This window comes from Pleurodeles waltl, chromosome 7 (assembly GCF_031143425.1).
Source record: "Pleurodeles waltl isolate 20211129_DDA chromosome 7, aPleWal1.hap1.20221129, whole genome shotgun sequence".
In the NCBI taxonomy this organism is placed as follows: domain Eukaryota; kingdom Metazoa; phylum Chordata; class Amphibia; order Caudata; family Salamandridae; genus Pleurodeles; species Pleurodeles waltl.
The window spans coordinates 569,500,175-569,527,270 of NC_090446.1; positions in this window are offsets into that span (position 1 = coordinate 569,500,175).

The window sequence follows — 27,096 nt, forward strand, 5'->3', positions numbered from 1 at the left end:
TCCATCCACTCACCTCCCCACCCTTTCGTGTTAATTATCAGCCTTTGCCAAGTTGCAGACAGAAGAGGCCCATCAAAAACCTCTCTCTCCCGCTGTAGCCGCTAAAGCGGGAGGTTGATGACGTCCAGATCCTAAAGAGTCAGAACAGCTTTCAGCTCAAACAGGCGACAATCCACCCATACAATGATTTCCATCACCACCCCCTGTTTTCCGTGCACCCGGGCCTGCTCAGGTAAGCTGTCACCACCTGATTATCGAGTCTTACCAACACCAAGGCCATCTCTAGATGTGGCGCTAACCTCTTAAGGGCAAACCAATTTGCCATCAACTCCTTCCAATTGGAAGAGTACAACTTTTCTACTTCTGCCCAACTCCATTTTACCTCCGCCCTTCGAGAGTGGCTCCCCACACCCATGCGCTTGTATCCCACGTTACTACACGTGGTTTGGGCACTGAATGTATATGCGCTTTCTCAGATTCAAATCATTCAGCCACCACTGGGGCCACTGTTTTACCTGATCTGAGACCGAAATGAGTCATTCCTATTCCTGTCACTGGGGACGAAGGATCCAACCGATTGTGGACCACTGGTTTAAAATGATGCCATGCTCAAGGGTCCACTGCTATTGTTCCAGACATTTACCTGTTTAAAAATGTGTTTGCAAAGAAAGTACCCTGTCCTCTGAGAGAAACACTGGCACCTTGTGAGTGCATATGAAAGTCCTAAAGAATGTTTTCTCTTCTCTGGTACAGCAATAGACTTCTGGTAGCTCACTGTGAATCCCAATAACTCGAGGGAGGAGAATGTCTTCTTCACGCTGGCCTCCACCTTCAAAAAAGAAGAATTAGAAACCAACCATTCTAGATATGGAAGCAGCTGAATAACTTGCAATTGAAGTGAAAGACATGATTGCTGCCAGTACCTTCATAAACACCCTCAGAGATGAGGACTGGCCGAAGGGGAGTGCCTTAAACTGAAAATGTCTTTCCTGTATGGCAAACCTTAATTGCCGTTGGCTGTCCACCCTTGTAGGGAAAGATGAACGCACGCGCCCTGCAAATCCAAGGTCGTTGGAAGTCCTAGGATGACAATATGGGGACCTTAATTTGCAAAGCTAGCATCCTGAAAGGTGTAGTGCAGCTTCAAGGCTAGTACCGGACTATAGCTCTCGCCCTACTTTAGTATTAATAACAACACTGAAGACACACAACATATTTTCTGAGAATCTGGTACTTGAACAATGGCCCCTTCTGTAACAAGGTGGGAACACCCCCCAAGCTTAACTCCTTCTTGGCCGGGACCTTCGGCATCTAAGTGATGCTCAAATTATGCAGTGGAGGATGAAGTGATATCTCTATGGCTCTTCCTTTTCTTATTCACTCAAGACTCACTCTCCTGGCACCACTCAAATCCATTGTGGATAATAATCCATCAACAGGCTCCCACTACACTGCACATATAATATGGATTATTGGGAGTCGGACTGTGGCCTGGATTTTGAGAAGATTGCAGCCCGAGACGAGGTGCCTGCCCCGAAAATATTTTTTTTTCTGCAGTGCTTCTCCTGCCTTTTCCTGAAAGAAAGATATTTTTAGCTGAAGGCACTCGAGAGAGAAAAGCATCTTCCACTCCTTCGGCGACTCTTTACTTCCTCATCCAGTTGTGAATCAAATAATTTATCTCCCAGAAATGGGATGTGGTGAATCGAAACCATTTGACTGCTCCACTTCCCACTGTTTGAGGCCAGTGGTACTCTAGCAGCTACAGATGCCCCGCTGATGCTGCACAAATGGAGTCAAACACAGGGCCCAACAAGGTTTCAGCCAGGAGTTCCACCGTTCCGGAACCTTCATAGTGTTTTATCCTCTTGCAAGCAATCAAAAAGTATTGTAAAGTCCTTGGATGCGAAGCATAATCATCACAGGTGTTTTTTCCTATTTACCTTTTCAATTTACCTTCGTCGCCTAGGGTAAGTTCACCTCAAACTGCTTCAAATGATAGCTTTTTGCTAGAAATAAAAGAAGCCCTCTCCAAATTCTTCCGCTCTCCTAGGACTAAGGATATTACCACATCTCGGAATGGTAGAGGCTGTGTACTGCGCAAAAAATCTACCCTCATCTAGCTGAGTTCCTTTCTGGAACTTTAACATTTGTCTAGCATGTGCAGCCCCTTGATCGCACTTCCCTTTGGGCACTCATCCATATCCCCATGAGAGTCCAGCGCCTGCCTTTTAACATGTGCTTCTGTCACTGTGTTGTCCGCCTCTTTGATCAAAGAGTCCAACTCTGATCTTGTAATGGACACCAGCTCACCAGGCTCTGCTTCATTAGTGGATTCTTGGCGGTTCCTTTTCTGTTTACCCTTTCTAGGGTCCAGTGTGACCCCCCAAACCTTGCATGGTGACCTGTATAGCTCAACTGGCTCTGCACTCAGACGAACTCATATATCAGTAAACTACAGCTCTCAAGGACATTAAAAAGGCAAACAAATTACACTCTAATTACCCAATTAAGCAATTAGCCAATAAACCCGGCAGTACTGAATAAAGCCTAAAATTAATATCAACTTGCACTTATATCGACTTCACAATACCGACTACCAACAAATCATCAAGGTAAGCAGAAGTGGAGTTATAAGAAGTAATACTATACTTCCCTAACAAGGCATGCTTTGACGTTTCATTGGAAGTTGACATTTTAGGGTAGATATATGTGCCAGTCACTTTATTGAGCTCAATATTATTATGGTTATTTGTAAAGTGTACAATCACCTGTGAGGTAATCCTGGCTCAGAGCTGGTGTGTGTGACTAGCCCTGCCTACAGTAGATTAGTTAATTGAAAATCCAGGTCTTTAGCTTCATGCAGAAATCAAGAATAGAGGAGGAAGCTGGTGTGGAGTGAGAGGTTCATTTCATGTGTTATGAATGATGTAAGAGAACATCCATCCTCCTGATCTGGGTCTGTGTATGTGTATGTGTGGAATGTGTGTGAGTAGGAGTTCTGTGGAGAGGAGGTGTCTGAGTCGTTTGTGGAAGAAGATGTGATTGTTCAAATAGGTGGGGCCTAAGTTGTGTAGTGCTTGAATGTGTGTGTGAGGAATTTGAAATAGGTGCGTTTGTGTATCGGGAGCCAGTGGAGTTCCCTGAATTGGGGGGTGCGTTCTGTGTGAGAGGTTGAGGATAAGGATGAGTCTGGCTGCTGAGTTCCAGATAGTATGTTGTTTCCCTGAGGAAAAGCATGTCTGAAAGTGGTCATGCAGTAGGTTCCATATCTAAGTAGTGTGTATGGTGACTAAGCAGCTGATATTGAGGAGCATGCATGCAAGTGTTGCATGTTTTGTGGGTGTTGGTTTGACTGTGTTAGCAACAGCGGGCGGCTGGTTTGTGCGTGATTGGGGTGCTGGATGCTATTGGTGGGAGAGTGTGGGTGCAGGTTGTTGGAGAGTGCATGATAACTTGTGGGAGACATGTAAATGCCCTCTCTGTGTTGTGTTCTGTGGTGGCAGTGCAGTGAGCAGTGTCTGAGACTGAAAGTCTAGAGGAGTGCAGCAGAGGAGCAGTGGGTGGGGACAGGACTAGGATTCCTGGTGCTGCGTGCAGTCCAGGTGCAGATGTGTTCAGACGAGCTTGCCTTTGGTGCACCATTGGCAAGACCATGCTGCAACTGTCATTAAGCAGGTTGTGGGAAAGAAGAAGAGCAGAAGAGCACAGGGGACCGTGGGCGGGAAACCAGTAGCCAGTGCTGTGCAGAGGGATGCTGGAAAACCCAGTGGCCACTTTCTGTGCAGATGGGTTAGGGGAAATGAAGCCTTCATGTTTGGCTTTGTTTAGAAACTGTTTTGAAGGGAAACCAGATATGTCAATTCCTGTGAGGATGGATGATGGGAAATCCTGTGATGCCACTTCTTGTGCAGATGGATGATGGAAAATGCAGTGATGTCACTTTCTGTGCAGATGGATAATGGGGAAATATTGATACGTACAACCTTTACTTGTCAATGTCCTTTCTAATGAGATAGTTCCCATTGCAAAGGCTGGAACTTCAGTTGAAAAAAAGATTGAGAGGTGTCTGTCAGGGCCAACTCAAGAAAGTACTATAGGAGGTGTGGCCATCTTACAAATATCCTACGCTTATTCAAGCTTCCAACTGAGCCAAACTCACCTAGGCCACGGGGATAAGCATAAGGAGTGAAGCGAAGAAAAGTAGGGGTATAAATAAGTAGCTCACAAGAACACAGAACTCAAAACTTCAACATAATCTTCAATGAAGAGGAAAGTTGAGGAAGAACTTTAAAGATACTGCCCTACAAGTTTGTGTCAGAAGAAACCATCTGGGCTCTAGCCTATAAGGCAGCTTACCACTGACTTGAGATTTCTTGAATCTCAACAGGCAGAGGAGCATGAGCCCAATGAAATAAAAACTAAGGTTACAAAGGATCGATATCAAGTACACCAAATGAGACAAGCAGGCAGTCTGGCTTCATAAAAAGTCTGAGATCGCTTTAAAAAGGAGAGCGTCATTCTTTGGACATCCAGTAAGTGCCACAATATTGTTGCTTCTGATGAAGGCCATGATAAAAGTGGCAGAGGACTGCCAGGCTTTGAGCTGTAGAGTCTGCTGTTAGCTTGCATGGACAGATCATGCCAGAATAGTTAAGAGCCAGAGTAGACCCTCTGCACGAGATGATAGGACTCTAATAAATAAACTTCCATAGTCACAAACCTCCAGGAACCAGAAATGAGTAGCAAAAAATCCGTCAGGATTTTCAGAACTATTAATCAGCCCAAGAAGGATCCAAGGGCCTTACAGGGGACCTGGCCACGGCTTCATACAGTAGGCAGGAGACAGGATCATTTTCATATCACACCTTACACCAGAACGTCTCTCGTAAATCCCTGAAGACTGAAAGGTTTGCACAATGCCATCAAGAATCAGCAAAGACAAAACAAGTGACAAAACGTTCTGAACGAACTCCTGGACCAGTCAAAACCCGCAGCAAAATGGCCTCTGGTCTACTTTCAGTCCAGACCTATCAGTGCCCAGTATTTGCTACAGCTTGACCGTACTGTGAAGCTCGTTCTCCTAATATGCCCTGTGATCCAAATCCCATCAATCTGCTGGCTGACCAGTAGAACCCCCCGGGGCCTGCCTGTATACACCAGGAGTGGAGGGAAGAACTCTGGGCTCTTTCCTTATCCAGGGGAATAGACTTGCAGGCCCAGATTTATTAACATTTTGTGTCATGGTTGCACCACTTTCTTAATGCAGCCATGACACAAAATGCTAGTCTAGATTTACAAAGCCATGCAAGGGCCGATTTGCATTGCCTTATGTGGCTTTGTAAAAAAAAATAAGTTAACACAGTGGCTTGCGCTGCGTTGTGTTACACTGCATCAGATAAGCTTACGTGGGTGGAGCGTGGGCTCTACCATGCACCCACCTGTGTATTTTGATGCAAAGTGAGATTTACTAAAGGCAGTAGACCTGGTGTGCTCCAAAACGGTGTGTCTACCCTGGAGAGGCCTAATGAGGAGAAATATTTTTATTTATCTTCATTATTTCCCTTTTCCATGTGTGCTGCATTGTCCAAGGTGAATAAAACTGTGCTTCCATCCTGGAGCAGAACCACTTTCTATGCTGCCACAACAGGGCCATCGGCAAACCCTTTGCTGGCACCTCTGCTTACAGGAAGAAATGCCGAAGCTCTGGCACATAATATTCTGAAGACTCCGATCAGTCCGCCCACTCCTCCATTCGACCTCCATGACCTCCACTGAAGCCCACAACTTAGCACCCTGACTTCCTTGATGCCCTCTCAGGGACACAGAGTCTGAGGAACATTCTGTGAATAAAAACTAAGGTACTGTTTGTGACTGGAGCTCCTCCTATAAATCTGCTAACAGTGGGATCAGTGCCTTAAATACTTGACATTCTTTGTGAGTCTAGCACCACCAAGGGTGGCATGTGGACCTGCGCTTTGACATACTGGTGGCTGGAATCATATTGTTATTGGATTCCTGATCTTTAAGACTATTCATCTTGAGAGAAAATCCAGCCCTAATACCCCCCTGGGCAGTTACACATCTCAATATCGAGTACCAAACTATCAACATACTCAAATATCTGTTTTAATTGTATCGTTGTGGTAGAGAAGCATAGCTTTGCTATTCTAACTCCGTATCTGCTTACTTTGAGAGCTACTTGCAGTCAATATAGTGGAGTAAGGCGGGTCATTGATCAGCCAAATATGGAATTGATGATGACGACAATGAAAACGTTTCTCCCTCAAGGATGAGAGATGGATGGGTGGAGGAGCCCGACATCCTGGAAACCTGGCCCGGTTCCGGAATGAGCTGTGGAGAGTCGTGCATGCAGCGGGGTTCCATGGCCTGTTGACTCAACGTGCGTCACTTGGAGCAGCGCGTGCCTGCGTGCACCTGAGGGCGGCGGGGCTCTCTGTGATCGCGCTGCTCATTAAATGCTCATGAGTAATTACACAACACGTGCCCCTGGAATGTTTCTCACAAGCTTCACGGATAGGCCCAGAGACAGAGAGGACTTCCAGCCGAGCCAGGATCCTTGTAAATGCCTTCGGAGCCTGCATCAGTCGGAAGTTGGGTTGCCAACGTACAGGTCGTTTTAAGATTCTCTTAAGGGCCTGGTGTGACAGTTGAACAGACCTTTATATACAATCGCTTGTATTCTTTTTAACATGGTATTTCTGCTTTTGTTTACTTTAATAGTGAGTCAGGGATCATTAAGGGACTTTAACACACATTTTAAAGAGCTGTATTCTTATATTTACTGTGTAAAGTATGTATTGACAAGAAGGACAAATATTGGTTTTAAGTCACTCTTAATTTTTTTACCGGCTGGGACATTAAAATATCGATCATAACGGTAAAAAAAAACACAGCCAGTTGGCAATTCTGGTCAGAAGTAAAAGAGCAAACCAAAAATGGGAAACAGGGAAGGCAAACGCAGAAAGTGAAGAGAGGTGGGGGTGTAGCTACACAAACATATAGGGCCCTATGGTAATGTATTTGCAACATTTCTATCTTGAAGTACAAGACTGTGCAAAATCTGAGGCAAATTATGCATTTTTTGGAAGTCGAACATCATCCTAACATCCCAACAAGAAACTTTTGAAATCAGACACAGAATTAAAAGAACACAAGATGACGACTTTTCTTTAAAAAACGTGTAAATGGAAAAAAATTGGATCCGGCAGCGGGAAACGTTCTTGTTGCCGACGGGGGCCGCGAGCTGGCCTGAGTTGATCAGCAGCCCCCCAACATCCATTCCGCCTTTGATGTAAGTCGCGCCCTATTCAGTTGGACGGTGGGGGCTTAGGTATTCGGGTAGTTAGGGCATCCTTTACCCTTAAACGATAGCACCTCAGTTTCAGGGGATTAGAATAAAAGAAGCCAAACTCCACCTCAGGAATGTCATGGAACCTGGCGTAACAAAGGGCCCCGCAACCCCCGCGGTGCGTGGGGGTGTGGGAGGAGGGGGCGGGACAGAGCTCCAGGGGGCCCCCACAGCACTGTGTACGGGCGGCAGGCCCCTGACTGGATCCAGAGAGAATGGGACCCCCCTCCAGGTACTCTTCAGGTGGGGGGGGCTCAAGTTTCGTTACGCCACTCTGCCTTTTAGAAGTTTAAACGCAGCGCACTCCTAGAAAAAAACCCTGCAAAGTTCCCCTCTTACAGTTGCTATCTGCTGCAAGAGCCTTGGGATTCCCACCATCAGACCTAGCCCTTGATTCTGCATCGAGTCAGAGTCATCATCGTTCTGAATGAGAATGCACGCATCTCCACACCTGCTTTTTTACTAGTTGCCTATCTGAGCTGGATTGGTAAATAAAAATATAAAAGTAGCACAGGTGGAGGGAAGCAACCAGGGGAGGAGGAAGCAATAAAGAGGGGGAAAGCAATAGGAAGGAAGCGTGGCAAGGGGGAGGGGAGGTGGTGAAAAGCAACGCAGGGGGCATGAGCTGAAGGGGAAGCAATGATGGGGGCAACAGAGATGGAGGGGAGCAAGAAGGAGGGATGGATTAACAGGAGGAAGGGAGGGAAGCAACACAGCGGTGCAGGTATGGGGAAGAATGGGAGAGGAGCACATGTAGAGAGCGAGAGGATCACGAGGGCAGTAAATGAATGAGAGTGCGCAAAGCGGAGGTGGGGGGATAAGCACATGTGCGAAAAAGAAATGTGGGGTGGGATAAGCACACAAGGGCAGGTAGAAGCACACAGGCAGCGAGTGCGGCAGAGGGGGAGACATACACAAGGGAGACATCAGGAAAACACATCCACTCTCATAAGAGTGCTTAAACAAAAAGAAAAAAAGTACTGCCTAAAAGCGGAACAGCGGAAGGACACATGTAACGGATCTGTGCTGCAGGGGAGGGACAATCCCAAGAAGAGGAAGTGAGACCCACAGGCTCTATGGAATTAGAAGCAAGCAAATGAGAGCGACAATAAAGCCAACTAATGGTAATAGGAGGCTATATGCTCACTATAAAGTAACAAAATGTCTCACAACAGACAGCAGATGCGCTGATGCGCTGATACCTAAAATGTAGTGCCTTAAAAGCAAGCAGAATAAGAATAGAAGCCATCAAATTAAAGAGATCGTAATGGGGCTGTGCTCCATGGGAGAACCAAACACAAGATGGACAGGCTAGAACAAGGAGATCCATAGCATAGAAAGTAAGCAAACAAGAGTGACAGTAAAGTCAAATCATGGCAAGCAATGGGCAGGCTACAAGCCCCTTCATGTTGTTGGTAAGTCTGGAAGGCTCGATCTAAAAACACCTCTCTGGGATAGCGAACACTTTCAGGACTCAACTGGCCATATCACTCATGGGGCACTTCCCCAGGGGATTGAAGCCAATGGAGGCTTGAGTTTGAAGGTCATAGCCCTTGCTAGTAAGCAGTAACTCTTAAGCTCTCACGGCTTTATTTCAGCAGTCTCAGTGGGTAAAAGGGGGTGAGGAAGAGGGAGGATGAAGAGAGGTGAGAGAGAGAAAGAAAGCTTAGTCAGATGTGCTCCTTTCCATGATGAAATCCTAACTTTTCTAGGCCTCTTGGCAGCTTTTGACACCACAGCGTACGATTTGACGCCTGGGATGAATGAACCAGATCCCATGAAAAGCCAATAAATAGCACCAGTCCTTTGTGGCAAACCATAGCCAACAGGTCAGAGTCCTCCTTCATCATGACCGAAGCCTATCACACGCGTGTTTCTGCTGCGATCCAGCTCTGAAACCCCTTCCGCCCAAATCTTAAGAATCAACACAAGGTGGCAACTTTAAAACAAGCATTGTCAAAGCCAATAAGACTAGCCTATGTGTTTTAGCCATGTTGTAGCAGAGTAGCTGTGAAACATGCCTACAAATTTTAAAAAGTGCTATGATGCTGGCATGAGAGCAGAAGGTCAGGATGGAAGGCAATATGGGGGAAGGAGGGCGTGTGGCTGGGGCAACACGGATAGCAGAAGATGGGGAAAAAAGCTCTATGGTAGGGCCAGCGTTTTTTTTATGTTATAGAGGGTGGTGGGGTAACACGGACAATGGAAGGAGTGGGCGGGAGGGGCAAAGTGGGTGTGAGGGACAACACAGACAAGGGAAGAAGACAGGGTGCAAGGGGCAACATGGACAATATAGGGAGGCCGTCAACAGACAATTAACCCGCTTCCTAGAGGAGAACCGCACCCTGGACCCTTCCCAATCCAGATTCCGCAGCAACCACAGCACTAAAACCGCCCTCATCGCCGCCACTGACGACATCAGAACCATACTGGACAGCGGCCTGGACCTCTCGTCCGTGTTCAACACCGTCTGCCACCACACCGTATGCTCACAACTCAGCAATGCTGGAATCCGTGACAGAGCCCTGGACTGGGTCACCTACATTCTCACCGGCAGAACCCAGAGAGTCCACCTCCCCCCATTCTGCTCGTAGACCACCGAAATCATCTGCGGCATACCCCAGAGTTCGTCCCTCAGCCCAACCCTCTTCAATGTCTACATGGCCCCGCTCGCTAACATCGCCCAATCCCACAACCTCAACATCATATCATACGCCGACAACACCCAGCTGATCCACTCCCTCACCAAGGACTCCACTAAGACCTACCTCCACGAAGGAATGAAGGCCATTGCCGAATGGATGAAAAGCAGCTGCCTCAAACTCAATTCGGACAAGACGGAAGTCCTTATGTTCGGCTCCACCCCCTCCGCATGAGATACTCCTGGTCTCTCGGAACCGCTCCGACTCCCACCGACCGTGCACACAACCTAGGATTCATCTTGGACCCCTCACTATCCATGACCCAGCAAGTCAACACCATTGCCTCCTCCTGCTTCAACACCCTCCGCATGCTCCGAAAGATCTGCAAATGGATACCCACCAAAATCAGAAGAGCAGTCACCCAAGCCCTCGTAAGCAGCAAAATGGAATACGGCAATGGCCTCTACGCAGGAACCATGGCCAAACTCCAGAAGAGGCTGCAACGCATCCAGAACGCCTCTGCACGCCTCATCCTGGACATCCCCCACCCCTGCCACATCACAGACCACCTGAAAAACCTGCACTGGCTCCCAGTCAACAAGAGAATCACCTTCAAACTCCTCCCCCACGTTCACAAAGCACTGCACAACACCGGACCAGAATACCTCAACAAACAACTCTCCTTCTACACCCCGACCCAGCATCTCCGCTCCGCTGACCTCGTCCTCACAACCGTCCCACGCGTCCGCAGAACTACAACCGGCGGTAGATCATTTTGACATCTCACTGCCAAAACGTGGAACACTTTCCACCCACCTGCACCAGACCAAAGACCTCCTTACTTTCAGGAATCTCCTCAAGACCTGGCTGTTCAAGCAGTAGCAGCAACTCCCCCCTCCCACCTTCTCCCTCTTCCCTCTTCAGCACGTTGAGACCCTCATGGGGAAGTAGCTTTACAAATCCCCAATTGATTGATTGATTGATTGATGGAGACAATATGAACAACTGATGGAGGACGGGTGGTGTGTCAACATGGACAATAGAGGGGCAGGATGTGGGGGTCATCAGAGGGTCATTGTGACAATCTAGACCTGGACATGCAAATGTCCTTCGCAATTCTCTGGAAGAAAGTTCAGAATTGCATTGATCGTTTTTAAGACCTTCGACTTGAAATTAGCAGAGAAATCCTCTTTGTTGACTTGAACCCTTTGGGACATATCTCTGTCAAAAATTACCCTGTGCTTTGTCCCTTTGCCAGCTTCAGCCGAAGCAACACCAATAGACTGGTGCCAAGATGGTATAGGCGACTGGCGGAGGGAGTGAGGCGAACAGAGATATTGAAAAGTAGAAGATTTTGCTTCTTAGGCAGATGCAACTGTTCCTTATCCAAGTGTTTTTGTTTTGAGGCAGGCTGGGACCTGCGAGGTGCCTGATTGCAGAGCTGGTGCTCTTAAGGCCACTGCTGAAAATTGACGGATAGCGTCACCAGAAGAGGGTGCCCGAGTGCATTACATGATCTCAAAGATCCCCCCTTGATTGTGAAGCAGAGAACTCAACCAGAAAATGATCGTGGCTCTGACAATCCTTGTAGGCCCAGTGCACGGATCTCGCTCTGCTCGGGCGTGAACTGTAGTTGTGTGTTTGAAGTGGAGCTGAAACCCGCTGATCCAACCTACTAGGATTAACATTGTTTAATGTCAAATATTGATTTTAAGCCCCTTATGTGTACAAAACGTGGCATGTCCTTAAGCAGTCTAGCAGTTTCTCAGCTCTATAAGAAGTATACGTTATTATTCATCTCTGTGTTACTTATGTCACACACGTTTGGAGGATGAAAGGCTACGTTGACCACAACAAAGCTTGGACTTTGACATTGTAGTTTCCCTCACAGTAAGGCATTGTGCTGCCCTGCTCCTTGTCTCTGTATCTGCTGCTGTGATGTCTCAGTTGAGTGTGTGCTTCTCCAGAGACACGTGTGTACCCAATAAGACTTGCTCAACTTCCAAAGCTGATAGGGCAGCTCTGGTGTATGTAATCTAAAGATCACAGGTTTGAATTTTCGTAAACTATCTCAGAGGGTTAATATGACACCTACAAACGGCCTTTAATCTGCAGGTCATAGGTTGAACTTCTTGTTAGAGAACTCGTGGCTTTTACCCTTCTTGAAGAGGACTATATTTACCCACAGGTTGCAAACTACAATGTTTATCAGATAGCGTTGTGGGCTATGTACATACTGCAACGGACTTCACGGAACTGACTGGGCCTAAGTCTAAATCACTGTAGGGCAGTTTCGAACTTTCATTCTTCTCAGGTCGGTACAACAACTACAGTTGGGTGGGTAATAATTAACACCAATTGTTAAGCAACAACAAACAAAGGAGGGTTTGTTTTTTTCTACTACAATGATTGGTGATGGTGGAAGCATGCACCTGAGTGTACATACGTGCAACAAATTAAACGTAATACTTGCTGTGTGCTTGTTTAGACATCGCACAGAGCTCTTCTTGCTTTTAGCTAGGTTCATACTATACAAACACCACATACATACATACATACATACACACATACATATATACATACATACCTAGATACATACATACATACCTAGATACATACATACATACCTAGATACATACATACCTACAAACATACATACATATATGCATTATGTGCACTCAGTTTACAAATTATGTTCCTATTGGGCCATGAACACAAGACACAGCCTTTCCTGCATGCGTTTCTTTCTCTTGTAGGTCTTTTCATATTTTGTTCACTTCTTTTGCCTTTTCGGAGAGCACGAGGAAGTGGATGCTGTTATTCCTGTTTAATTGTTTTTCAACTTTTCGACTGAGATTGAGACTGAGTGATTCATTGTTTCGCCTGATGACCTGCTGAGTCTGGAGAGAAGATGAATGGAGATATCCCAGTATCCTTCCACATTTTCTCCTTCACCGCCTTGTCCAAGCCAAGGAAAGTTAGCCCCTCCACCCAAGGTACAACAAGATGCATTAATGATTGTCTCCAAAGTACCATGATGAAGCACAGATTGATTCAAAAATGTTTTCCGCATCCAGGTGGAATTAATGAATGCACAATGACCACTTTGTGAAGGGAAAGTAACAATACCAAGTCACAGCATTTGGAATGTGGGATTTCACATTTAGAAGTTAGACCTACAAATGCGTAAATTCTGCCAATATAGAGGAATTGCCATAGATGGAACACACATAAATGTGCTCCTGTTGAAGATCAGAGTAAGACCTTTTCCAAAATGGGAACTTGAAGGGAGTATCCAGTAATTGCTGGTAGTGTAGAAGTGTTTTCTCCACTGCGAAAATTATTTTCCAGATGGTGAAACATGGATACAAGTTTAAAAGCACATGTGCGTCACATTTAGGGATGCAGAATTTTTCACAAGCCTAAGCTACTTGTATACATTTCCAATAGTACTAAAGGGATAATTTGCAGATCCCCGAAAAGTAAGGAATTTGCATGAAATGTAGAAGTAATTGTATGAGATGTTTTGGGCTATTCTTTGCAAATCAAGCACAGAAAGACCTCGTGGTGCTTGTCTTTATCTATACTGATCTACAACGCAAAGCTCTATAATCATTGCTTTCTGTCCCCACGAATGGGTTACAATATATACTAAATGTCTGCCAATGGCCAACTGGGCTCCCTAAAACAAATATGATTTTCAGTGAGCAGGCGGCCGCTCTGAAGAGCAGCACTAGGAGACTTAATGGTTGTTTACGGTTTGATGTGGCTGCAAAGCCATGCCTTACCAGCCTGGTAGAAGCCCGTCCGCCATATTGATTACTCCCTCCTGATTTTTAGGGGAGGGCATATTTGCTAAAAATACTACTGCTAAAAAGGACAGTGCCCTTTTGGTGAAAACTCAATGCATGGAGACCACCATGTCCTGTGGGCTCACTTGGCATTTTTCTGTTTTTTTCGAACAAACTAAGAATTGGGGGGTTGTTTCTGGAAAACAAAAAAGTAAGGTCCCTGACAAACATGGAATATTCTCCCAGTGAATGGGGGCCATGTCTTCATCACCTGTCTGTGACCGCCATCCGTGTCACGGTGGTAGTGAGGTGGCAAACATGAGTGGAAGGCCCACCTTAAATGTGGCTGAACTTCCAACCCTAAGATGGCGGCAGCAGCAAGGCAGATTGGCCGTCAATAGATCGTTACTTATGTTTGAGTAAGCTGAGGGCCTCCATCAGAAAGAAAATGATTCCCTCTCCCCCAAATGCCCATTTGCAGGATTCAGTAGAATCGGTTCTCAATTACTGAAATAGTCCAATAGTTCTTTAGTCCATATCTAAAGGGGGTCCTGAGCGCCAACCTTAACAAGTGTGAAAGTGGAGGCAAGGGAATAACAAAGTACAGGTCGGACGTGAGGCAGTTATTCAAGCTGGAAACACACATGGTATGAGAGTTAGCAACATAATGAGGTAGAAGTGATATTTCTATCGACATCTGAAGATGTTACTACTCAGGTCCAACATATATAATATGCACCTTGTCACATTCAAGGACTTGTTTTTTGTGATAAAAACTTACAAAATTCCACAATTTCGAGTTACGGGCTAGTGGGTGACAGTAGGGCTGTTGCGCTGTTTTCATGAATTTCTCCAGCCCGTCAGTTCCTGGTGGATTCCCTGAACCCGTCATCCTCTAAATGATCCCCTTAGTAGTTAGAAGGAAACTATTCGATGAGATGAAGACCGGCCTGGTGGAGGAAGAAATAGTGGTTAGGAGGAAACAGAATCCACTAGCTAATTGCACAAAAATGCATACTGGTGTCAAGTATGTGTACCTTTTTGAGTGGTTCGAGCTAGATGCTTAGGAGCCAGATGTATCATTCTTAACAATAGCGATTCCCTAATTGCGATGTTTTGTGAATCGCAATTAAGTAATCGCTATTGGAATGTATGAAACTCCAGGAGTTTCATACTGCGATTCGCAAATGGACCTACCTCATTAATATTCATGAGGTAGGTCGCAATGTGCGAGCCATTGCAAATGGCTACAATTATAGAGATGTTGGCCTGCTGGGCTCAGCAGACCACCATGTCTGTGATTGCTTTTCAATAAAGCCATCTTTTTTTTTTTTATTTTTTTTATGCAGCCCGTTTTCCTTAAAGGAAAACGGGATGCATTTAAAAATTTGAAATGAAAAGATTTCTTTTCATTTTTTAAGAGTAGGTAGTGGTCTGTGGGACCACTGCCTTCTCTTAAAAAACGTTTTTGCATCCATTCCCAAAGGGAAGGGGTCCCTTGTGGACCCCTTCCCCTTTGCAAATGGGTTACCGCCAATTTCAAATTGGTGTTAATTGCGATTGTTTTGTGACCGCATTCATGGTCACAAAACAATCATACATACCTCTGCGATTTGGTATTAGGAAGGGACGCCCTTGACACGCCCCTTCCTAATACCGAATCGGTATGTAGTCGCAAATCCAATTTGCGATTCGGTAACAAGTTACCGAATCGTAAAGTGGACTTGTTACATACCAAAATGCATTTTTGCAATCGCAAACGGCCCGTTGGACCGTTTGCGATCGCAAAAATGTTTGATACATCTGGCCCCTAGAAACGTCGAGAAAGAGTGTTTTTGAGCCTTCTATGAGGAAAGGTAGAGGATCAGATGGTACAGTACGGTTTGGGTATTTACATAATGCTTACTACAACTAGAGACACCGAAGCACTTTGTGGATGGGCAGCACACTACTCCGCAGGAGCTCGGTGTTAGTGCTTTAATCACGTCTAAGGGTTACACTTCAGCATGTTTTCACGGTGCATCAAGCATTGTGTAACATGCAGTTCATCCAATTTATTGTGCAAATCCTTACCTATGGAGGTTAAAGTTGTGCTTTTGCTTAACCCCATTAGGAACCCTGAACATTTATTGCATTGGCATTCCTATCATCTACCCCTGATGAAAAGGGTGAGCAAGAAAGCAAAGAAAACCCTGGTCTGGATGAGCTACTAAGGCATGGGTTGGGGAAACTCAAGAGCTCCATTAGTCTAATTAATTCAATTGACATGAACCCTGACCAAAACTCCCAGAATTCATTGAGTAACTAAATGAAGGCTCAGTACTGGAACTAGGTCTTCATTATGAAATGGAACCATGGTGTAAGCATGGACATCATTTATCGGTCACCAGGAGTCGCAGCAGCGACCCCCAGATTGCCCCTTGCGACCCCTGGCACTGCCTCTGCGACCCCTGGCCTCAAAGGTGGCAAAATCAGTGCCAGGAACACAGGGGCAGTTCGTCCGTCCTTCTGGACGTTGCTTGGGGCTTCACTTCCTCGCTTTCAATCAGTTTTTAGTAATTACACTAATAGTGAATAACACTGTATCATTCACTGGTAGTGTAATAAAAAATGGAGTACAGTTAGCTGGATTATGACCCTCCCTGGTAGCTAAGGTAAGTAAAAAACACTGTTAAATGTATGTTGTGTGCATGCTTGCGGGTGAGAGTGTGCTTGTGTGAAAAAGAGTGTGCGTATGAGTGGTAGTAGAGAATGTGTGTGTATGTGTAAGTAGGTGTGTGCGTGAGTGAAAGTAAAGATGAAATGGCATGTGATGTCACTTCCTCTACCCTTGGCATTTTGTTGAATTTACCATGGGTGTAAACTCAGTTAGGTTTCTGTTTGTCTAAACGTTTTAAGCTTGAAAAAGGATTAAATCATGCCTATTGTTTGCATTAATAGTTTTATTAGGTCAGAGCAGTCGTAAAGAAGAACCTGGTGGTCTGTTTGATTTGGCCTAATGCACTAATTCTTGTAGTGCTGGCCTCAGATAAATCTTAGGATGGGCCTTAGATAATCCAGGGCCACTAGAGGGTCTCTCTTCCCGTACTGTTTTACCCGAACCGCTGGAGTCATTCATCAGGAGATCGAATTATGCAGCAAGAATATGTAAATTATGTGGCATAATGCGGCACATTTTGTGTCATTGCTTCATCATTTTGTCCTTTTTACGCATGTTAACACTGTCTTATCAAAGCTTTCACTTTATTTGTACAACTATTATACCCAGATACATCAATAAGCTACAGAAGGTGACCACTGAAGTTTTGTGACGTGCCTTCCGGATGCAGCAATGTTTCATTGTTTTTTTCTTGCAAGTTTTGCTCCACTTGAACACGAAACATGTATTTTCTTAAAACCTGCAAATTATGCAGCAGATGATGTATTATGTGGCAAATGCAGCAAATCCATAACTATACAGAAAACATTGCAGCACCAGACTCACAAAATTCCAGTGGCGCTGGTCTTTGCCCTCACGTGACTTCTAGGTAGGTGGATTTTCGCCCCTGGTGCTCTCGTAATTCATGAAATGGTCTTAGCATAGAATATAAGAGGAAGCGATAGCCACAGACGCTCAAAAAGACAGATGCAAACATCGGGGGCCTTTCCCCCAAAAGTGGGGCTTTGATTTGATGTAGATTTAAAGCCCGTTCTGTCTTCCCATTTATCCTGGATTTTCTGGGAACGGAGGCAGATTGAAGATATAAAGGGGAGCTGTCAAGGTGCATTTACGTTGCATTTGCTGACATTTTAGGACACGTGTATGGCTGCGTGGCCTTACGACTACTGTCCGACTGTGAAGGTGCCTGTAAAGTCACCTGGGTGCATCGACCTCACCGCTCTGCAAGGGGCCCCAGGCATGACCGCTAGAAGTTACAGTTCGTGGTTAAGAGTAGACAGATTAACACCCTAGTTACAGGGGCAAAGCCAGATTGACAGAACTAGTAATTGTTGCCAAAGGGTTTATGGCCCGGTGGAGGTTGGGAATAATATGTAACATGATCATAGCGAGGCCATCTGTGATTAAATAACTGAGGTCCACATTTGTATTGCCACCTTGCCTGGTGCCACATGTAGTCAGGTGCACTCCCGTTATTGTTTTTCCTCAAACACATTTTCCTCTTCGTTTCCAGTGGCAGCCATTTTGAAAATGTAGGTAAACATGAAGTGTTCTGAGCCTGAAGGCCTGAGTTTTTCCATTAGTAAAGTTGCAGTGAAGCATGTCCCATCAGCGTTTATGGCCTGGATGGGCTATTAACAAGGAAGGAAACTGATTTCGACAGATTAAAAGCATGAGTAGACATTAATGGGAGTTAATGGTCAAACCAGAGCCTGGGAAGGGTCTGCAATCTCAAGAGCCGGTAGCATGCTCCAGAGACTTTTGAAACTCGGAGAAGGTGGGGATGGGATTAGTGAGGGGAGGAGAGCTGAGGTTCGAGATATGAGAGGGAGAGAAAGAAAGAGAGATACAATCCTTAAATGAGCAGATGACCAGGTTATCCATTCTTTGGGAGTAGGGTTTCCTAGTTATACATCACCCAAGCTTCATTGGATACGGGGGAAGAATGAATACGCCCCCGCCGTCAGTGCTTAATTTGTAAATACAAAGGTGCTGGTGCCCAAAGCCCTCCTCTTAAACATGCGGCTGCTGCAATTAAATGTGTGAACATGGAATAGTGAGACATCGTAATCCTGAAGCCATCACGAGCCTCTTCAATCCTTATAAAGCCACTCGGTGCCCCTCCAGCTCATTCTTGCAGCTTTTTGCTTTCTCCCCTTGTGATGCTTTTTCGTTTTTCCCTTCATCCGTCTTTCATAAATGTGTCTTTTGCTCGCAGCAAAAGCTTGAGGCAGAAGAATAAGCGCCAGCCATCAAAAATAAGTGCCGCTGCTCAGCACCGGAAACAACAAGCACAAATTAAGCACTGCCCCCAACCACAAAGATCTCCGTTGGGTAAACGTGCAACTACAGTCATCAGTTTTTCCAAGACCAACCAAAAGTGTGGAAAGGGCCAAAAATTTGTGGTTTGCAGCAATGCTTTAAATGGGCAGGTAGTGTCTGATACTGAGTACCTGCACTTCTTTAACTTGCACTTCTCAGCACTGTTGCAATGCAGTTAATGGGAAAGTACAGGCAGTTCTTGGGAGCAAACATGAACACTATCGAGAGAGTGACTGCACATCTACATTTCCATTTAAAGCACTGGTATGCAGTAATACAACAGACGAAGCAACAACAACGTCATCAATACACATATATTTTTTTCACATTTTTCATTAGTGATGCAAAAATGGAGCATTTTCTGAATTATGCACTGAGTGACTCTGAGCTTTGAACAAACTGGCAAATTTCAACTGGAAAAAGCACAAGTGTACATACAGGGGGTTATTCTAACTTTGGAGGAGGTGTTAATCCGTCCCAAAAGTGACGGAAAAGTGACGGATTTACCACCAGCCGTATTACGAGTCCATTATATCTTATGGAACTCGTAATACGGCTGGTGGTATATCCGTCACTTTACTGTCACTTTTGGGACGGATTAACACTCCTCCAAAGTTAGAATAACCCCCACAATGCCATATCAAGTAGGACAACAAAACAATGATGACATATAATTCTGGCGAGTCAATCACAAAGGAGCCGAGTGTTGGTCTCCAATAATGGTCCAAACCTACCCAGAATGGCACAAAATAAACATAGAACGCTGTAGGTGGCTTCTCCATTGTCCGAGGTGCAACACGTGCTGCACCTCTGCCGCGTAGACCATTTGGGGGTCCCATGGTGCTGCTGCAGGTGTTTGAACTATTGAGATCCATCTGTGTAAAAACCTTTCATATAAAGCAGTCCAAGGACATACTCGGTGGAGTCCGCCCATTGCTTATGATTGGTTGGCTTTCCTGTCACTCTTATTTGGCTGCTTCTTATTGGGTGGCTTTTTTTTTTTTAATCAAACTTGTGTTTTTCCTCCTGTGTTGCATGGCCTCTTTACCATTTCTTTGACTGTCTGGCTCCTATGATTCCTCTACTTGCCCCTTGAAATATGTTTTTTTAGTTTAAGCACTACAGGAGAGTGCATGCGTTTTCCAGCTGTCTCCCTCATGTGCCTTTCTCCCCCTTTGCTCTCTCTGCCTGTGCTTCTCTTCCCCCACCCACACTCATGTTGCTTTTTCTTGCCTGTGTGCTCCTGCTGCCCGTGCTCCACATTGCCTTTTCACCCATGTTCTCTCCCTCTTCTTGCTTCTCTCCCCACCCCCACACCTTGTTACTTCTTCTCAGTCTGGACCCTGTATTGCTTCTCCCCCATGCCCTCCTTAACCTGCTCATCCATTACATTTTTCTGAAAAAACATTTTTGTTCTATGTTTTAAAACAGCAATTTCTTGCTGCTTAAAAAAAATTAACAATCTATCTCTTATCGGTAAAAAAGGTGCCCTTTTGTAGGTGTGTGTATGCGTATTGAACTCATGCACGTGCCGACATAATGGCATGGGTGCAACAATATAACGTTTTTTCTTCTTTTAGCCATGCTGCACAGCAGGGCTAAACATACAAACAAAGCCAATGTGTTGTAGGCGAGACCTATTGGTTTTGCCAGTGCTTGTTTTTCATAATGAGACTTAGACCCAGTGGTAGATAGAGTAAAGCAGAAAGGAGAACAGAAGGAAGAAGATAATGTTCTTAACTCATTGGCAAAGAGAGAAAACAGGGATGAAAAAAGCTGCTAGAGTGATAGAAAGCGCAGGTGGTGTATGGTCACTGTGGATGTGAGTAAAAAGGCGTGAGTTGGCAAGACGAGGAGGCTTCTTTGGTAAAAGCAATCCCGACATTCGGCAACACCAATTGTAGGCTTCTAACAAAAAACTTTTGACCCTGCACTTTGTTTTTAACACAATAATCACTGCCACTCGCTGCAGGGCATAACCATAGTGAGGTCCTTCCTGTTCTGCCTTCATAAACTGACAACTCATATTTGATTCCACTTAAATTTAAAACAACCCAAATCCCTGAGTGGCTGGAACTCAATAAACAGAAACAGAAATGAAGCAGACAAGTTTCAAGTCCTACTTAGCCTTATCTCATCTGCAAGGCATTGAGGACATCCCAGGTTGGAAATTCTGCATCACTAAGCCAGGTTATGGTGAGTGGTGACTCAAGACACTACAGAAGGCCTACTGAGCTAGTACACTTGGACTGACAAGCATCAGCGAGAGATGTACTCCGATCTGCACTATTATGGATACCTGCGGACCGGCAGACTATCTCATGCCAGTGCTTTTCTTAATTGCAGATTGGCCACAAACTGAAGAGTGGTCTGCGTATGCACAAGGAGAAGGAAACCCAGACATTCCATTCTTCGGGAGTAGGGCATCCTAGCTACACGTCACCCACACTTACTTAGATCTGGGGAAGAATGAACACTTCCTCCATCCATGAATATCTCCTCTGGGTAAACTGACATCAATTTTACAGCACCAATAGAAAGCGTAAAAGGGTGGCAAAAAATTGCTGTTTGCAGCAATATAAAAGATGTTTGCCACTCCAGGCAAAAAAACAATCATTGGCAAAGCCACTCGCACTGGAATTGGATGCCAGCCTTTTGGCTTTGCCAGAGATTGGTTTGCATAGTTATGTTTTTTTCTAAAAATTACTGTGGGGAGTTGCTAGTCCCTCGCCAAAATGAAAAAAAGAAAACAAAAGGCAATATATTTTTGTCACAAAGAAGACACAGCTTGCCATAGCAGATCATTGCACCAAAGAGAACGACTTTGCTTGTGGATATGCTCCTTGTGAAAGAGCAGCATGTGTTGCTCCCAGTGAAGAGAGCCAATGGCTGAAAGTAGCTGACCCATTGCTCCATGATGTAGTGGCTAAAAGAAAATTGTGAATGGCACAAAAACAGTCCAATGCATGAAGAGTGCTGACTGAAAGCCCTGAAATTAGGTATATTGTATGTTTATGATTAGTAAAATGAAAAGGTCTTTGCTAACACCAGGCCTAAAAAGCTTCATTAATTTAGAGCACTCGAGACACCAAGGCCCATATTTATACTTTTTGACGCACAACTGCGCCAATGCAGTTGTGCGTCAAAAATTTTACCGCCGGCTAACGCCATTCCAAAGCGCCATGCAGGCGCCTTATTTATTGAATGACGTTAGCCGGCGCTGCGGACTGGTGTGCGTAAAAAAAAATGACTCACACCAGGCAGCACCGGCGTAGGGGAAAATGGAGGTTGGGCGTCAAAAAATGGTGCAAGTCTGGTCTGAGGCAAAATTCAGGCCTCAACCCGATTTGCGCCATTTTTTTTGACGCCCAACCTCCATTGACATGACTCCTGTCTTAGCAAAGACAGGAGTCATGCCCCCTTGCCCAATGGCCATGCCCAGGGGACTTATGTCCCCTGGGCATGGTCATTGGGCATAGTGGCATGTAGGGGGGCCCAAATCAGGCCCCCCTATGCCACAAAAAAAACCCGAAAAAAAATACTTACCCCAACTTACCTCAACTTCCCTGGGATGGGTCCCTCCATCCTTGGGTGTCCTCCTGGGGTGGGCAAGGGTGGCAGGGGGTGTCCCTGGGGGCATGGGAGGGCACCTCTGGGCTCCTTCTGAGCCCACAGGTCCCTTAACGCCTGCCCTGACCCAGGCGTTAAAAAACGGCACCCATCAGGCTGGGCGCCGTTTTTTAAGGCCTGCCCCCTCCTGTGCGTCAAAATGACGTCAGGGTATAAATAAGGGGCACAGGCCTTAAAGTCATTTTTTGGAAGGGAACACCTACCTTGCATATAATTAACACAAGGCTGGTTCCCCCTTCCAAAAAATGACGCACATGGCGGAACTTTGACACCCGCGGGGTCGGACGTCAAAGTATAAATATGGGGCAGGGTTTGCGCCGATTGTGCGTCAAAAATGCTGACGCACATTCGGCGCAAACAGTGTATAAATATGCCCCCAAGACAAAAATTGTCATCTTCTGGCCTCTTTTTAGGTCGAGCATGCAAGCGCTTTGATGTGTTATAAACTATCTGTGGGCTTTTAACAACGCCCACCACACACCCATCACTATCACTCATTCATGGGCTTGCCTTTCAAAATTCTTTATCATTGGTAAATGCTTTACGTTTGTCCCTCCTTGGGGCAGTTTTGTTACCACCTTGGCCATCGACCCTGTTACATGAATAATTGCACGTTTGCCGATACGTTTGACTGCGAGCAAACTTCTTTTTCCTTTTGTGTCTCTCCTTCGCGCTCGCGTTCATGGCGTCCGTAACGCTTTGAATTGTCTCGCTTATGTCAACTGTTTTATTTTTCATTTTCAATTTATGTGGCAAGAAAAATCCACTTAGGAATTTACATCGCTATAGCTCTAACTAGAGCAAACGCGAGACCCATTGCATTACAAATGCTTGTTGTTATTTGGTGCCCTCAAGCAGTAGTGCCCTCTACACTAACCATACCCTGCACTATGAAAACACCGGCCCTGAAGTGGGCTCTGTAACCTGCAGGAGTCGGGAAAAACAGAACCTGGAAGCAATCCATCTGCGCTGTCCTAGACACAGGGAAACAATAGAAGCATTTGGCCTCAGACCTTCTATGAAAGGAAAAGTATTTCATGCGAAAAAACAAAAACGGAAATCTGTGTGGTATCTTGAGAGAAACCAAAGAGGGAAAATTAACTTGTTAAACAAAATGTCATGTAATATTAAGTACGTTTGCACAGCGATGTATATCTTACTCTGCATGTGGGACCACCCTGACAAAAATCTAAAAGTAATTATTTAGCAATCAGTACATTATTTCTATTAGTTATATGTCATTTTAAATTTAATGAAAGCTAAGCTCAATTTCAATTTGGGAAAGACAGGAAAGAGAGAGACACACGTAACAAGGGGAAGGGAGAGGAAAAAAGAGGGAGATAGATGTGACCTGAATGCAAGAGCTAGCTTAATAATGTAATAGTCTGAGGTGGGGAAGTGTACAATGTATTTTGTCTCCTGATTAGGACTGTGGTAGTCCAGGAGAATTAACAGACTGGATGCTGCTGGGGTTGTCCAGGCCATTATTTAGTTGCCCTGGCTGATGATGTAATGATCTTCGCTAGTGATGCAGTAGGGCTCCTGAGCTATGATATGATAGGCCTGGTCAGTCACATGGTAGTCCATATTTGTCAAGTAATAGGCCTGGTGACATGCTGTCCTGGCTGGTGTTGTGATCAGCCCCCCACACAGGTGGCATCCTGGACTGAAACCAGGTATATACTCCCAGACAAATGTCTACACTGTATTCTGTTCCCTCCTGCTCCCTAGTTCCAAACACCACTCTTGGTCCAACCTTTCCTTCCTGCCACTCAGATGTCTCAGACCGACTACTAAAATGGGGGCTTGGTGGGGCAGTCGAACTATGTGAGGCCTGCCCCCAGGGGATTTTTGGGAGTGAGGTGCAGTCGCAAGTGGCTGCCTCTTTAACTTCACTCGCTGGGCGATGGGTTATTTTGGAGCCCAAAATAGCTCAATTATGCCTTATTATGGGCTACCAACCCACCATTTTAAGGTTTGGTGACCTGGTAGCTGGCGATCGGTATGTCTGATAGTCATTTTTTATATTCGTTAGCCTTTTTCACTTTTCAGTCGATTTTTGGTTATTATGGAGTTTAGCGCCGACAAAGTTGCAGAGGCCATGAGCTCACTGCGTGAGGCCGGCCCCATGGACCTCTTAAAAGAGGCCAGTGCTCGGGAACGGGGCACAAGACCCAGGTGACGGGCCTTGGAATGGGTTGCGGCAGCTGTTGCAGCATGACCCTCCCACCCCAAGAAAAATGCAGGCAGCAACAGAACAGGTAAGGAGCTGCCATTCTGTTTCCACTCAGTCTGCCTCTCATGTAATGGAGGTGTCTTCGGGGAAGGGTAGTGCCCCGGCGCCCCCATGGCCAGTATCACAGGTGCGAAGGGGGCGGGGCAGGACGGTGAAGCAAAGCCGATTCTAGCTCAGGGGGCTGCTGCTGTTGGTAGAGTCTCCTCGAGTGTGCACTGCTCAGGAGGGAGGGCAGGCGGCCGTTTTAGATGCAGCAGCGCCACTCCCTACAGAAATGAAAGAGACCTGTGTAGGAAGGTGGCCTAGTGTGTGGTGAGTGCCTTTGGTATTATCACCTTATACAAGATCCATGTATCCCTTTATTAGTGAAGTGTAGGCAGTGTTTAGAAGTCAGGCTCTCTAGAGGTAGCTGTGGTTGAGCAGCCAAGACTTATCTAGGAAACCTGCAAACCTTATGCAATGCCACTATAGTCACACAACACTTACACACATGAAAGAACCACACAGTGTTACAAAAATAAAGGTACTTTATTTTAGTGGCACAAGTTCTAAAAATACTAGATAGGCAATACTCCAAACGGGGATAAGTAAACACACTACATATGTACAGTAGCAATCAGAAATAGGCATAAAAAGCAATAGAAAACAGTGAAAAGCAATGGGCAATACTGAAGGCCTGGGGGGGACCAAACCATATACTAAGAAAGTGGAATGCAGAAGTCAGGTCCCCACCCAAGGAAGAGGAATCAATAGAGGGGTGGCTGGAGGAGTAGGAAACCCAACCACAAGGTAAGTACCAGAGTGTCCCCAAGCGACCAGGATAGAAGAGGAAAGTTACTGGTTCTACTCAAACCAACCCAAAGGACTTCAAAGAAGGCTATTCAAAGACCCAGACAATACTGCAAGCAACCAAAGATGGATCCTGGAAGAAAAAGACCTAGAAAAGAAGAGGACCAAGTCCAGTTCATGTTGGAGTGTCAGGTGGTGGCAGGAGCCACTACCCACCCGTCTGCAAATGCAGGAGTTAATAGTGAGACAAAGGTGGTCAGCAATGCAGCAATGGAGCAGATGAAGAGTTCCTGGATGATGCAGTCGACGTCCCATGCTGGATGAAGGATTGCAGTCAGTGGAAAAACCACCAGCAAGCCTTGGCAAAGGCAAATGTCGCATGTTGAAAAGTAGAGCTGCTGGGGACCAGCAAGGTCCAGAGGGACTCAACCCACAGGGGGAGTCCCAGGTGACTCTCAGCAGTGCAGAGAGTCCAAAGAAGAAGAGGCAGCCCCCACAGAAGGCCCACAGGCAAGGAGCTCAGGAGTCACAGAGAGGCCCACGTAACACACCTGAAGAGAGGTCCCACATCGGGGGAGAAGCACACAGAGGGCTGTGCATTGCAGTGAAGAGTGCTGGGGACTAGGGCTACACAGAGCATAAAGATCCCTTGGAGGAGATACCAACAAGCCTTGGTAGCAGTAAGAGACGCAGTGCATGGGGGTACTGTTCTGCGTGGGAAGGCAAGGGCTTACCTTCACCAAGGTTGGACAGTTGGCAGAGAGGACCCAGGGGACCATTCCAGACTACCACCCATGATAGAGGATCCACGCAGCTCAGGATGAGAGGAGATCCACACAGCCAGTCATCGTTGCAGTTGGTGCCTGTGGACGCAGGGAAGTGATTCCTTCACTCCAAAGAAGATTCCTTCTTGATTCTTGTGCAGACAGGAGACTTGCTGCCCTCAGAGGATGCACAGCCGGGGAAATGTTGCAGTTGCTGAAAGGAGCCGGGGAAACAATGTTGCCGTGCAGAGTCGTTGCTGCAGCTGCAGACTGTAGGTTTCTGTGATGTCCAGTTGCGGTTCCAGTGGCCAGAAGTCAAAGTAAACAGTGCAGAGTAGTCCTGCTGGAGTCTTGTCCATCAGATCTGAGGATCCACCCAAGAGGGAGACGCTAAACAGCCCTGGAAGGAGGATTGGTCACCGAGTCAGGTGACCACCTTTCAGGAGGGGGTTGTGATGTCATCTGCCTGACCTGGCCACTCAGATCCGCCGAGAGGCCTCTGCCCACCTTGGATTCAAGATGGCAGAATCCACGGGCCATCTGGAGGAGAGCTGGGAACCACCCTTGGGGTAGTGATGGCCAAGGGAGTGGTTAGTCCCCTTTCCATTGTCCAGTTTTGCGCCAGAGCACAAAGGAGGTCCCTGAACTGGTGCAGACTGGTTTATGCAAGGAGGGCACCAAATGTGGCTACCCCTCCCAAACCATGTAACACCTATTTCCAAAGAAAGAGGGTGTTACCCCCCTCTCCCAAAGGAAATCCTTTGTTCTGCCTTCCTGGGCTTGAGCTGGTCAAGCAGCAGTAGGGCAGAAACCCATCTGAGGGGTGGAAGCAGCTTGGGCTGCCTGGAAAACCCCAGACAGCTGGTAAGAGCAATGCTGGGGGTCCTTTAA